Source organism: Wyeomyia smithii, chromosome 2 (genome assembly GCF_029784165.1).
Source record: "Wyeomyia smithii strain HCP4-BCI-WySm-NY-G18 chromosome 2, ASM2978416v1, whole genome shotgun sequence".
Classification (NCBI taxonomy): Eukaryota; Metazoa; Arthropoda; class Insecta; order Diptera; family Culicidae; genus Wyeomyia; species Wyeomyia smithii.
Genome location: NC_073695.1, coordinates 27,238,186 through 27,253,251, shown reverse-complemented (window position 1 = coordinate 27,253,251; position 15,066 = coordinate 27,238,186). Strand labels below are relative to the sequence as shown.

General features: G+C 38.4%; 1 protein-coding gene across 2 annotated transcripts in view; it reads left to right on the top strand.

Annotated features, from left to right (window-relative positions):
• Window positions 1-14,574, top strand: part of LOC129725330 (5-hydroxytryptamine receptor-like) — a 396,266-nt gene extending 381,692 nt beyond the window's left edge. For both annotated transcript variants that reach the window (XM_055681008.1, XM_055681007.1), the window contains one exon: window positions 11,948-14,574. The gene's annotated coding sequence lies outside the window, so the exon portion shown is untranslated. The remainder of the gene's footprint in view (window positions 1-11,947) is intronic.
• The last annotated feature ends 492 nt before the right edge of the window (window positions 14,575-15,066 follow it).

Sequence of the window (15,066 nt, the reverse complement as noted above, 5' to 3'; positions counted from 1 at the left end):
AAAGTTTATTGCCTTCCATGAAAAATATTTCTTCGTGCTGTGATATGATTTTTAGAAGTTTTGATTTTTCTTCAGCATTCAGATGGTCAATTCTGAGTTGCTCTCTCAATTTATTATTCAAGGGTAAACCATGCATGGACATGTCGGGTGTTCCAATTTCGAAATTATTTATTTCTGGTTCAAGCATACCAGAATTTAAATTTATTTTGCACGATTCGTTCGAATAATTTGAAATTAATGCTTTAACGTATCCATTCTCGGCTGTGTATAGTCCGGAGAGGATGAAAACATCTGAAGTGATACTAACATTATTCTCGACGTAAAAATCTCCGGTTACATTAGTTGGGAGATTTATAAATTTTGTCTCATGTGCATTTAGGTACACTGACTTAACGTCGGGGTACTTGCGCTTCATTTCTATTGTACCGTAGGGAAATTTCAATTTGTTGCTCGAGGTGATTATGTCTGCTTTTAGGTTCTTAAGTGATTCATACCCTATGAGCCCGTCGAAGAACGGATGGAAGTCAAAAATCAGAAATGTTTGCTTAGTGGTGTTAGGTATTTTTGGGAAAGGGTTAAATTCTACAAACCTATTGATTATGTGTGAACCTCTGACATTTCTCACCGTAGTGGGAGTGGTGTGTCTACAATTTTCTAAATTAACATGTTTTTCAGATAGGTAATTTCGATTACTTCCTGAGTCGATTAAGAGATTTAAATCGCCTTTGTTCGTTTTCAATGTAATATATGGGATGAAATTATTTATGTCGTTCCCGCTGATCCGTCCGCCAGTTGAAAATTTAAGTCGTCGACGTTTTGTTGGTCATTTTCTTGCGTCTCGCGTTCCTCGTTTTCTGCTGTTGACTCATGTGTCTCGTTTGTCTGATCAACTTGAACGTATTCTGTTGGCTGTACTGCGAGATCGTTTTCGAAATATTGTTCGGGGTAGTAATAGTAATTGTTATCAAAAGGGTACTGTGGATAATTGTTATAATCGAATGGTTCGTGTTCTATATGGAAATTGGGTCTATTCATGTAATTGATTCCTCTCGATCTTATAGATTGATCGATTTCCATTGGCACGGGTTTTGGCTGGAAAGCCGGCCTTGGGGCGAAAACATTTTGAGCGTTTGTGGGTTGCTGCCTAAACTGGTAGTTTTGGAAGTAGGGTTTCGGTTGGTAAGGATTTTGTTGTTGCGGAAAATTTGATTGGTATGGATTTTGGAATTTCTGTTGGTATGGCTGTTGGGGGAATTTTGGTTGTTGTGGAAATCTCTGTTGTGGGAATTTTGGTTGTTGTAGGAATTTTTGTTGGTATGGTGGTTGTTGGTATCTCGGCTGATATAATTGGTGAGGGGGTTTTTGTTGATAGGGTTGTTGTGGAAATTTTGGGAATGGCATTGGTTGCACAAATGGTTTTGGTGGTAAAAGTGGGTACTTGTTTTGAGGGGGTTTTATTGGTATAGGTGGTGGACGGTGTGTATTTCTCCCGTACGTAATATTATTTTCATCTAGACAGATTCTTAATGCGTCTTTTAGATTTTTCGGCGATTGTGCCCGAATTATGTGGCCTGGAGGATCCATCAGTTCTCCCAGAAAAACTTTCAACCCTAACTCTTGATAGAACGTTTTCTTAGCTTTTCTAACATCCGGGTTTTGCTCGTTTAAATTGAGAAGGTTAATTAATAAGGATAAATAGTAAGATATATTTCCGTATAATTCTTCAGCAGTGCCAACTTGTTTTATTTTTAGAAGATCTTTTGTGAGAGACGATTCATCTCTCTTATCGCCAAAATGTGTGATGAGAGTGCTTTTAATCTCCTCCCAGTTTATTTCGGTGCCATACAGTTCCAAAACTGCATCGGCATCTCCAGTTATTTTTCCACGAACTGCTTGCATCCAGACATCATAAGTGGGTGTATTCTCCACTTGTCTGAACGCCGGTATAATATTGTCGATTGCTTTAATAAAACTATTTAGTTTCACAACATCACCTGTGAAGCAAGGAATGTCTCTGAGTATCTGTGGTGTTTGCATCGACTTTAAAATCAGATCGATACGAGAAGTAGAACTCTCGCTCGGATCTCTAGGGTGTTCTCTAGTGTGAAGTTGCAGATCGGAGATCTGTTCTTCTTTTTCACTAAGCTGCAACAAAAGTTGTTGTAGCTGCATGGTTTGCTCTGTTATTTGAGCTTTTAGCATTTCATTCTCGGCAGCGACGAGGTCTCTGTTGCCGTCGTATTGAGCCATTTTGTTTAATATTATACGTTTTGATAAGATTATTCGAAGATTTAAAATTATTTTAGCACTTTTTGAGAATGATAATTGATATTCGCTTCTCAATAAACTAAACTTCACTAGGTTATTTAAAATTATTGGTTCACTATATTTTTATTTATTTGCTTGTATTTTTTATGTTAGTTTGATTGCTTTTTGTGATATTCAGAGACTCGCTTACGACGGGTGCGGGCTTGTCTCTCTGAATTAGTAGTGTTTATTTTGTGTCGGATCGAAATAATGCTTTTATTTTTTTCCAGAAAGCTATTATTCGTCCTATTAGTGTTAATATAGACTAAAGTACTTACGGTTTTCTATGTTTGGTCCACGATATTCGTTCGCGGGGAACTTATTTAGGTTAGCGGATTTTGATTGTGATTAAAAACGCGAATCTCACGATATTCCCTCGTGGATGCACTAACTGCGGTTTCTAAATCGAATCACAATCCGCGCCGACTGCGCCACTTAAAAGATCATTTGGTTTAGTTTTGTTTTTAAAAACTTTTATTTGACCGTACTCGGTCACACTTCACTTGAGACTGATTAAAGACTATATTACAGAGGCCTGACTGCCCTACCTGCTGTCCTAAAATCTGCTGACCTAAGACCTAACGACGATGCAGCACTTGGCGACGTCAATCCGAGTTCCACGTTGAATACTTTGTTGGCTCCGGGCTCCAATCCTGCTGACTGTGCTGTCTGGTTGTTTGCGCGTGGCTTGGTTTCTGGTCGCTTAGATTCAGTGACAACTGGTGTTGAGGATGTTCCGTCTTTAACTTATATATTGCACATCGTGGTGTTTTGGACCCGCAGCGCGATAAGCCGGCCATCCAGACTCTTCTCAACATTCGTGCTCCTTCAAAGCTATTGCTGTACCTCGTCTACGGCAGTCCACGTTGCATACAACGTTAAAACCGGGAATCGTAAGCTGTTCGCTCTCCACCTCCTGCAAGAAGACAATATCGAGGTCCATTGTTCGAATGAAAGTCCGTAGTGCGTCAATTTTGGTAGCGTTCGTGATATTGTTGATGTTTATGGTGGCAAGATTGTAGCTGGACATATCGAATCTTATCGAATCTCCTCCTGCTCTTCCTGCTCGTTGTCACCGCCTTTCATTTTTTTGCCAGGAGGACGTCCGCGTAGGCTTCTTCTGCTACTCGAGCTAGATGCCACAGAAGAATCAGTGTCATTACCCTCATTTTTATCAGCTGCAGATTTTCGAGCCATGATTAAGTTGGAGTGTGCTTGTGTGTTTGTCGGTGTTGAGTTATCCGATTGTTGCCAGATTGGCGCTATGGGTTTTACGAAAGGTGATACAGAAGGCAACTCTGACTGCTGCTTTGGAATCCTCCTCGTGTTTAGCTCCATGTTTTCGATAGTAGCTGGTGATTTTGTCCTTTGTATGGATTTAATGGATGTCACGGGTATTACTGTGGGTCCCTGTGTAGATTGGCTTTTCACTATCGGATTAATTTATTTTGGTCTAGCTGGCTGCTTCGCCGCATCGGTGTAGGTTTTTTGGACCATCAATTTTTTATTCTGCACGCAAGTAGCACCGATGTGAAGATACTCGCGGCAGTGGCGACATGTTTGGCGTTGTCCAAAATACGTCACTTGTGTCAGTTCGCCCTTGATGGTAATCCAAGACTCTATGTTTTCTTTCGCCACCATTTTGGCAATTCGTATCCCTGTGTATACGCCAGGGAAATCTTGGTCTTCGCCAAGTTGCTCCTCATAAACACTGTGCACGTCACCGTATTTGCTGAGAAAATTTATAATGTCTTCGTTCGATACATCCACTGATAAATCATAGAGCTTCACTTCCACTGCTCCATCTTCCAGTGTCAAGGTTACCGGATATTTCTTCCCATCACTTCCAATCATACCATAAGTCTTCCCATGCTCTTCACACACTTTCTTGGCCAGTTCCAAGTTTGAAACTGTAATAAAGGTGACACTTAGTGCTCTACTGTTTTGAATCCGTATAACCTCTCCTTGCTTGAGGCCGAGCTCACTAGCGCAGAACTTTTGGACTTTGGCAAGTCCAGGTTTGTTGGGTATGTTCCCATAACTTATTCTGAACGTATACAATCTTTCCATTTTTGCCCACCAACCGGCGGAGACAATCGGAAGTCTCTCTATAAAAAACTACTAAATAGCTCGTGTCGGTCTCTTACGCGACGAGTGCAAAGTAAAAAGCGTCCGTGCTGCGCAAGAGTGTGACGCTAACTGCATTTTTATAACTTTTTTTTGATAAATTTTGTCGTTTTTGTCCAAATTTCTATTTTATCCTTACGGGTTGAGTTCGATATCAAAAAAATTTCATGAATGAGATATCATGGTTATAATTAAAATTAATCTTGAATGAAATTTCAACTTAGAAAAAAAAATAAAAAAATCTGCTATCGCTTTTTGACGTAGCACTACGTCTAACCGCACTATATCGAGATACATTCTGCGGAAACTAAAACCAAGGTGTAACGTTGGAATGAAAGATTTCAAACGGTAATACTGATGTAACCACATGATGGATTACAATAATCAATATGTCGTTGGATTGATAAAATGATGCACAATTTTGTGATTCCTCAGTTATCATTATCATTTCATTGTTAAACAGTGAAAATTTCATAAAAAATTTCAAGGACGAATTTTCACGAACAATGTACCAATCACATGCGAGTACGCCTGGCACAGACTTCATGAGTAGACACCAACTGCCTGCTGTGATATCCTGTATAGCAGTGGCAAAAAAAAATTGACAGAATCTCCCCGTCCCAATAGGTCAACTAATGTTAGCTTCCATGAGCCTAGACTATTTTGATGTCTTGAAAGTGAAGCTTTTTCGGAAAGTTCGTAACCACCTCCACTATCAGACAGTTTTACGTTCTGCTGTTAGAATATTATTAAAACTGATGTCTTGAAGGAGAACATGCTGGCACAGGCAACAGTACTGCACCGAGCAATGTATGAATAGAGCGCTGGTCACTCATCGTCTATCAGTACAGTATAACTCGATATTTATTTGTATGCAGCCAAGCCGAGTGAAGACTACATTGCCGCTGTCGACGTACAGTGGGGCGTGTTGGGTTAACGCGCAGGTATCGTTTTGCGATCTGGAACACAATCGAATTGCCGTTTGAATTGTCTTCTTCTTCTTCTTCTTGTTTCGTATAGTAGCAAATATCAGAATTCAATATGATTATTCGGGTGCCGCAAAATATGCTGCGCCACCAGGGACAACAAAATTCTGTACGTGTCGGTGGAAGTAGATAGCAGGGTATATAAATTAGGTTCGTTGTACAGATAAAATGCGTCCATTTCAAATTTTCTGTGAATATATATTTTTGTTTATAAACTGTAATTCTTTCTCGTTATTTTTTCCACGAACTCTCTTTGCCGCTTGGTGATCGGAGAGTGAGCCATCTTTCACAAGACAAATAAATATTGTTTAATTTCTACTAAATCGTACTCAATTTGGGTCTGTATAGAAGCTTGCATTTTTGCGTATTGAAGAAAATTGACTGTATCAGAACGAATGGTATTCATCAATATCGAAGAGAATATAAAACAAATAATCAAAATACAGACCCTATTCGATTTTGCCAAACACGACACGGCAGAATTTTTCTGTTGTCAAGATTGAACCATGCCAAAAATGAACGGTTCTCTTTTCATGACTTTTTTCATAGATATTTCTACCAATGAACTAGTTTTAGTTCCAAGTCGTTTGAGGTGTCGCTTTATGAATTAAGGCTGACGACCTAGATACTTGATATTACTACCCGAGTAATTAGAGGCTTAGTACTGCTTAGATCATGATCATTATATTACCGGCACATGTTGCGGTCATATTCCAGGAACCGTTTTACCGATTCCGGTCATCCGCTTCGGCAACATAAAGAGCCAAAATACCCTTCTTTTGGAGGATGTTGAGCTTGAATTGGTTGAAATAATCAAGAAAACTAAGAAATGTGATTTGACATAATCGCTCGTTTTTGGCACATGTGTGCCAAAATCGAACCGTGCCAAAATTTAAACGAGCTCAAATCAAACAGAGCCTCAAAGGGAAGTATAAAACTATCATAGTCCTACGTCAACTATGCGGTCGTGTCTTGGATACCACCCTCCTACTGTTTTTTCATTAAAGTGACAATTTGCGCAGTTTTGCGCTATAGCGGACAGTATGCATTTGAAAGCTTACGTTTTACCTAAATTTTTAATGTAGTCACAACCGTGACAAACTGCGGAAACTAAACTTTTAAACTACTTTTCTACAAAAAATCACGATTTTTTATTTTTTTAGTGTCAGGCCTACTATGACCAAATTTTACAAAATCTAATGAAAGGGGTTTATTTAGCACAATATTTACAACAACTTTGTCTTTGACGTCAAAAAAATCCAAGCTATCATTGAAGCTACAGAGCGTTTCAAAGTAATGTACTTTTTTTCAAAAAAATGTCAAAAAATGTCAGTATGCCATGCTTTGAAAAGTCATAGAAAATTCAGATTTCATGATATTGCCCCCAAATTTTGCATTTAGACACTTGAATGTTATAGCAATAAAGAAAAAATATTATGAAACAGCTCACGAAAAAAAAATTTTTTTTTGACTGATGGCCAGCGATTCCCCACTGTGCTGCCGTTCAAATCGAACGCAAGAAAAGGTGTGTGCATTAACATAATAACAAGTTCACTTTGATCCCATTTCAAACCCTGCTTTGCACTGTACGTAATATATCACTACGACATGAGTTTTTTTTCTTCCTACGACATGAGTATTTTTCCTACTCCACCACTTCCAATTAAATTTTGGTTGTGTTTGGAACCACTCTAGTAAAAAAATAAATGAACCACCCTAATGAAAATCAAGCTTAAGATACCGTATAAACATTAAATAATTTACATCTGGTTAGGAACGAGTTGTAAATCACTTTAGAAGCCAGCTCTAGAATATTCCATATTAAGCCTTCGGTTGCCCAGGAAACGGCCCAGAAGGTCGATTTTCGGCCAATTTTTTTTTTCGAGATAACACCAGATCTCGACGATTCGTGCATTTTCAGGTCATTTGGCATCGAAAAAAAAGTTTCGGTTTTCCCAATTTCATGTACTCCCCCTTGGTAGATTTTCGATGGTCGAAAAATCACAACTTCGAGCGCTTTAAGGCATCCCTAAATCATGTCCGATTGAGCTGAAATTTCGCACAGTTCATTTTTTAGGGTCAGTAAACAAAACGTACATGGTTGGTTCGTGAAATTCGATGATGTTTTTTTTTTTCCAAACAGTCATTGCCACCCTAGTGTAAATATTTACATTAAACTTAAATAAAACAGAAATAAACCAATTTAAACATATTTTCTATACAACTCCATGCTATTTGCAAAGCTAAACCGTCACAGTATCGCTACTACTGATGTTCTGTTCAGTCCAGAACACCGCACGTACCCTGCTGAGTCCAACGTCAAAAAATCCTCACTCGTCCACTCCACATCACATTCTTCTACGAGAAAGCTCAAGTTGTCCCTTTTGTAATATCTCAGCGGTGCGTACCACAGTGCACTTCCTTGTATTCGCATTACTTTATCGAAGACGCGATGATTCTATCTAGCTAGATTTTTATGTTTTGACCGGTTTTTGCCAAAAATTAGACCCCCTCCCTGCAAAAGGAGAGTATGATGTAAGAACAAATTGTTATTATATCTTTGAGATCGCTTACACTCTTGACATTACATACAACAGATTTCAAATAAGTTAATCTAACGTCGAGATAAACCTATTTTAGTATTGTAGGGGAATTGAGGCAAAATTGAAATTTTGCTGACATTTAACGTAGATCAGACACCAACGAATCGATATTTGAGACTGTTTTACTTAATATTAGATATAATTTGACTACCGTTTTGAAGTAGAATACTTCTCTCAGGAAGTTCGGCTACATAGGGATGTGAAATGAAAATCTAAAACCGAAAAAAGTGAAAAATATGTCCAATTTCAAATGCTAATAAATCGATTAGTATTCGATGGATTTCCTTCGTTCTTGCAGCAATAGATTGGTAAATCTTCTAAGATTCTTCCCAAAAGCAGATAATTGTAATTTTATTATTCACACCATTGTACTATTGAAAATAGTCAAGCCTTGTCAAAACGAAAAATTCGACCTCTGATTGGTCGTTATATGATTGCTTCCCAAGCACGGTCGACAGAATCATATACCTTGCAATTGAAAACATGCTATTTGGCCTATATAAGAGCCTGTTTCAGCCGAAGCCGCTCATAATAGTTCTAGACAGCGACAACAGCAGTCGTTCTTCCTTAGCAGCAGCACTAGCCCTGTGGTTGGTCACCACGTCTCAGGAGCAGCGGGGTTTTTCTCAGCGTGTGTCGTCAGACTGCCGTCATTTCCCCCGTGTTGGGGCAGCATGAAATTGCCATCAGGAAATCCAATTTTGGAAATCGAAATGCCTTTTTCAATGCAAATAAACAGGTCATTGAAAGTTATTAATTTTTGACAACGCAAGCAAGCATTCTGTGTTGGATCCTAGCAATTTAAATCTGTCGCACACGTCAGTGCCAGTGTTGTGAAATATAATAGCACCTTTTGGTGCTCTTCAACTATGTGATTGAAGTAGTCAAAATTTTTCATCGTGTGTAACAGACGAAAAACCGCGAATTTCAGCATTTGCAAGCGTGGAAAAATTCAACATTGCCTCAAGAACGTGTTGGTGGCCCTGAGAAGGACCGGTTATAATTTATACTTGTTCTCGTGCTGGATGGCAGCAGATAACAGAAATGCAGCACTTACGCTCTTGCGTCTTAAATTAAAACGGTTATATTTTGATACCTCAGCAGAATTTTGACCTTCATACTCATGTCTACCATCGGCAATGTCAAACACTTTACGAACTAATTTCATTTTTGTCATATGACTTACATTTTAAGTTTTAGTAAAGCGAGCAATGTATGCAGTTTGCGAGGATGCGAAAATGAACGGGAATAGAAGGTGTGACTTTTAGGCTTAGAAAAAATTTTTCCTCGTCCAGACGGGACTCGAACCCACGCAAACACGCAATAATCTGCTTTCATACGAGTCGAATTTGGTACCAATAGCAGTATAGTGACAGCCTCAGCGGTAGATGCAGCCGGTACTTCCCTGAGGCGGATGTGGAAGTAAATGGAAGCAGCACGGCGAAACAGTTCGGGTTATGCTTAGATGCGCGTCATTTTTCGTTGTTGATATTCCCCACATGAAACGACGCGCTTTCGTATGATAGCGGTGGTATTAGCGGTAGATGCATTTGCCAACACTTCCTCCAGTAAAGCCGTGTCTAGTTTTCAATGTGAAAACACCTTTTCTTATTGTGTTTGACCGTGCGCCTTAGTCCTCACTGTCAAGGCAACACAGAGACGTAAGATAAACACTACATGATAAATTGAACAATTTTCCTTATAAGGACAACAAATGAATTAATGAAGATTCAATTTTGAAGTAGAATACTTCTCTCAGGAAGTTCGGCTACATAGGGATGTGAAATGAAAATCTAAAACTGAAAAAAGTGAGAAAAATTTCAAATGCTAATAAATCGGTTAGTTTTCGATGGATTTCCTTCGTTTTTGCAGCAATCGATTAGAAAATCTTCTAAGATTCCTACCAAATGCATGAAATTGCAATTTTATCATTCGAACTCTTGTACTATTGAAAACTCTTAAGCCTTGTCAAAACACAAAACTCGACCTCTGATTGGTCGTTATACTGCGCTTTCCCAAGCACGGTCGGCAGAGTTATGAACCTAGTAAATTGGGAATGCATCATTTGGCCTATATTAGAGCTTCATCAGATAATAAACAGACATTTCATCGGATATTAAGTTGAACAACTGAAATTTGAAGAACACAAATGAATATTTGAAGAGTTAATATTTTCTCGTTTTGCGCTATAATCCAAAGTTGATTATCTTCATCTACATGCATACTCTGACTATTATTACGTGTTTGCGTCGCTTAGTGTTTGGCTACGGTCATGCAGAACGCAAATAACGGCGCGATGTGATTTCGGCAAGACGAAATGTGTTGAAATGTGTTGCTCTACTTGAAATGTGTTGCTCTACTTCGCCTTAAAAAGAGCTGTAAATTTCACCACGGTAAGACGAATCGCATCGCGCCGGCATTCGCGTTCTGCATAACCGTAGCCTTTGCTCCGTTCCCGTTTAATGATGTCGTATTAACACACTAGTGCCCAAGTTAATTTCTAGACGGGCTTCGGTAAAACCACTATCAATCATTATAAACACTTTTTATGTATTTATTGAAGCTTTTTAGAGGTTTGATTGAAGCCCGCCAAATGGCGGCATTGGGCACGAGAGGGTTAAATGTGCATATTACAATTCGGCAGCACTTCAACTTCTCATTTGCACAAAATTTAAAAATATTCAATGAACTTCATTCAAAATATCAAACAAAAAGAAATTACAATACTGCCAATGAACGGTCAACGTTTATTTACTAGAAAAATGAGAAGCCGGCTTATCTTCTTGTAAAAGTATTCTACTTCAACCTTGCGGTCGTGGCTTTGCATACAACCTTCCTGTGATTTTATTAGATATTAGCGCAATACAATTAATGCTCTACATAGTCGATATTATTTTGCTTTGTGAAATATACTAAAACCATGCCAAAACCGTTTCCGTAGAATCACCGTTTTGAGCTCAGATTTTGACCAATTTCCAAAGAAAAATTTCCATTTTCCAAAAAATTCAAAATGGCGCAATTGTTGCTCCTTCAGTTGAAATGTGTCCAAACTAGGGTAGTTTACCGGTAAAACAAAACCGTTAAAACGGATATTTTTCCAGTACCGAAGTACCGGTATTGAAGAGACAAAACCAGGTATTTTCGGTATTTTTCTTAAAATTAAAAAAAAACTAGTCGCAATATCCATAAATCATAGTAAGGTTTATGAATGCTACCCACTTGGGTAGGCGTTACAAATCACTGTGTATTTTGGGGTATTCTGGAAAAAAAAACACCCACAGGGCAAAAGTGTAGTCCTCGTGTAGCTACACCGCAAAAACGAATTCGACAAACAGTCACAAATCAATTTCAACAGTAGCTGAACTGAACGAAATAAACTGCGATATGCTTCTTGTCCACGTTCGTGAAATAAGATGAGCTTCTACGTTTGCTGGCAGCCTACAAAACAGAAAACAGCTTGTAGGCTGCATCGAAATTATATTGCCTAGGCGAGGTTTTCGGCTAAGAAATAAGCTTTTTGTGAGGAAAAAAGTTTTGCATCAAAGTGTGCTTTGCAAAAGCTTCTGATGTGCTATAAATTCGATAATTAATCCTGTTTTTCACCACTATCATCAGAGATGTTCCCTAGCGGACCCGAATAACTAATGAGTTTGATGAAATTCAAAACGATAGTTCACAGAAAGAAACAAAATCGCCAAACATTCTGACTGGAATTTAAAAATATTTGGAAACTATGCAACTACAGACGGTACGAAATGCACCGTTCTCATTTTGTTTTTGCCGAGAAAACCAACACAGAATGCAACAAGTTCATTAAATTTCCTCAACCCACACCATCCCCTCTAGTAGCTTCCTGCATCAAGTCCCACTGCCAGCCATCACGAGAATGGAGTTTTCATTCCAAACTATTTTTTCTTTCCACAGGGTAATCGCCATCATGATCATACTTTTGACCGTGTGTCCCGGAAATATGCCAACACCGCACCTGTGCAGCGCGTACACCGTGGAAAAGAAAACAGGTTACGAATGCAACCGGAAGGAAGTGAGTCTCCCGAAAACCCACCTGTGGCAGTATCCTGCAGCATGAACAAAATGTCAAAACCCAGAAGCCCGCCGTGATTCTGTCTGTCTACACTAAATGTTTAGGATAGTGTTATGATGCCCAGTATATGCCAAATTTAATAACGTATATAGCCAAATTCTCCTCCTCTCATTCGTTTGCTGTCTGACCTACTGGGGATGAAGTGTTGTGTATCTGCGTTAGAGAATTAAGTAAGAAGAGATCTGATCACCCCTACCTCGACCCTATGATTGGAAGCAATATCCTTTTCAACCGTCGAAGGATGAACTCAACGTAAGTGTAAGTATAGTAAGAGAGGGAGGGAATTTCATATGCAATGTGACAGGATTTGATAAACAAAAAAAAAAAACAAAACACCTACCTACAAACGCTAGCGCAAAACATGGTAAAAGGATTAGTTTTTTAGTGCATAGTCGTAACAGCTAAGGTAGGATAGAGTTTTTATAATTACCGTATCCAAAAAAAAAAAATAATGACGGCACGAGCACAGGATACCGATTGAAATTTCGTGTTTCGTCAAACAGCAAGTTGTGAATAGTATCTGTACATGTTTGTAAGTATTATAAGTCGAACACAAAATAAAGCATTATTCACGGCCCGCGGGTAGATGCGCTTGTTAGAAATAATAAGATCGCTGTAAAAGTATGCTTCGAAACTCAAACCAGTTCTGGCAGATGTCAGCGAGAATAAAATCATCTTTCCATCCGCACTTTATGCATCCCCAAAAGCTTTCCTCTGGAGCCCCGGAAAGCACCCCGAAAGAAAAGTCATACCGATCCGCGTCCGGCCAGCTGAATGGAACGTACGTGAATTGTGACTTCCAACTCGATTGGAAGCATCGAATGTGATAACGGCTGGAGGAACTCTCGAGTGGTTCTATCGTTTTTCTAATATTTTCATAAGTCCATATTAAAAACAACTGCTTTAAAACGGTCCTTAAAATTCATTATGTTGAAGGCAAATCTTCAATTGAATTTGGTCTTATTATAAGACCTGCAAACAATTATCCTGCCAAGTTACGTAAGGTGAAAGAAAGTAAACCTTTCTTTTATTAAATAATGAGAATCTTCTACTATAAGTAACAGAGCCTCGCGTCATACCGACAGAAAGTTTAGATTAGCATATTTATGATTCTACTCTTTTCCAATTAGAGTCGTAAACACAAAGTAAACAGTAAAGTAAACACAAAAAATAAGGCCTTCATACAACGCCACAGGAAGGCCTCCCCTTTCCATCTTCACAGTTTCTAGCAACGCTAGAACACTAAAACGTAAAGTCTAACAATGGATGAGTTTTGTTATTGAAATGCCGAGGCAACTAGAATCATTTCCAGGCACTTTTCCTCCAACCGTTGTCACTTTTAGCAGATCATTGCAAAACACTCTCTGTATTCCGACCCCCAATCCACCAACGACCATTCAGTTAGAGTTCTTGGACAAACTGAACAGAGAACCGAAATACAATATACCTCCGCGTTCCTACTTACTCCAACCTATCACGAATAAAAAGTCTATCCCACTGCTGTTTATTTTGCCATTTATGAGCCGAATGGTAAAATAAATAAAATGATTTCCGCTGAAAGTCAGGTAGTACTGCACTGTACAAAGGGAACGTGTAAATGAAACCAACAAAAACAACAGACCTTTAAAATGGTACGAAAACCTAGTTCCGTAGAAACATGATTCAATCACATTTATCGGTAAACATAGGCTAAATTATAAACTAGTAGCGATAGGGGCAGAGTATGTGTGCAAACAAATAGAAAACACACATAACATGAATTGAATGTTTAGGTGTTATAGATATAGGGGGTAAAATGTACGCTACAGCCAATTTCACTCATGTGCAACTATGAATCAAAATATGCCAAAGTACACATACAAAAACACGTAGAGAGTAAAGTTAGGATACTTGAATCATTCTAGCGAATACTATTATCAAATCAAAACAAAAGAAAAATGCGCAAGCAAACAGATTAACACAAACAAACAAATAGAGAGTAAAAAGATTACAAATATATATATTTTTATTCGATTCGTTACTGAGGTTTGGGGCAGATTTGTTTTAATCGAACGTTGAACGCGTTTTTTCCGTAGCCAAGAAATCCGGGCCGGAAGGGGACCCGTAAATGTTGGCAAGTATGTTACCGTTAAGATAAAAAAAGAACTATGAGAAAAAAATGATAAACCTATAAAAACACACACACACGCATTCACGTGTGTACACACAAATACATACTAGACGTAAGACGCGCATAAATGTTGTACATATTACATTCAACTGCGATCAGTTACAGAGAAAAACACACTCTCTCACACACACACACAAACAAAAACACACAGTCACCAGTCCAGCACTTAACCAAAAACGTTTAGCAGTAATGACTACTGCGAAGAAGATTGTGACTTTGTTATAGCTAACCAAGCAAATCAAATAGAATCAAATATAAAAAGTATTGATAAGAAACAAAGGTGAAGGTGAAATTTATTATTTCCGAAATTTCCTTTTTTAGTTTTAGTTATACATCAGGCACTTGTAACCATGAGTCAAACTTTAAAAAAATATCGTAGTCGAATCTTCAAACTCGGAAAGCTAAAGCAGGTATTAGACGAAGCAAATATTCGCTATTTTTTAATACAGATTTTATTTTGTGCAAATAAATATCGTACCAAAAATAGCAAATACTTGCGTCGTCTAATACCTGCTCAAGATTTGAGATAAACCTTCGTAAATGGATTGAATACTACTTAACGAATACGACATGGATGATTAGGTTTAGGTGATACCAGTGAAATTGACATCTGGTATCCCGCAAGGCTCCCATTAAGAACTTTTGCTTTTTGTTTTACTATTTAAGGATGTTTACCTTGTGTTAAATCGTCTCAAAGTATTGAAGTGTGCCGGTGTCATGGGATTGTACATGGTACTAAATACCAATTAAGACCTTCAACAGTTCCAACAA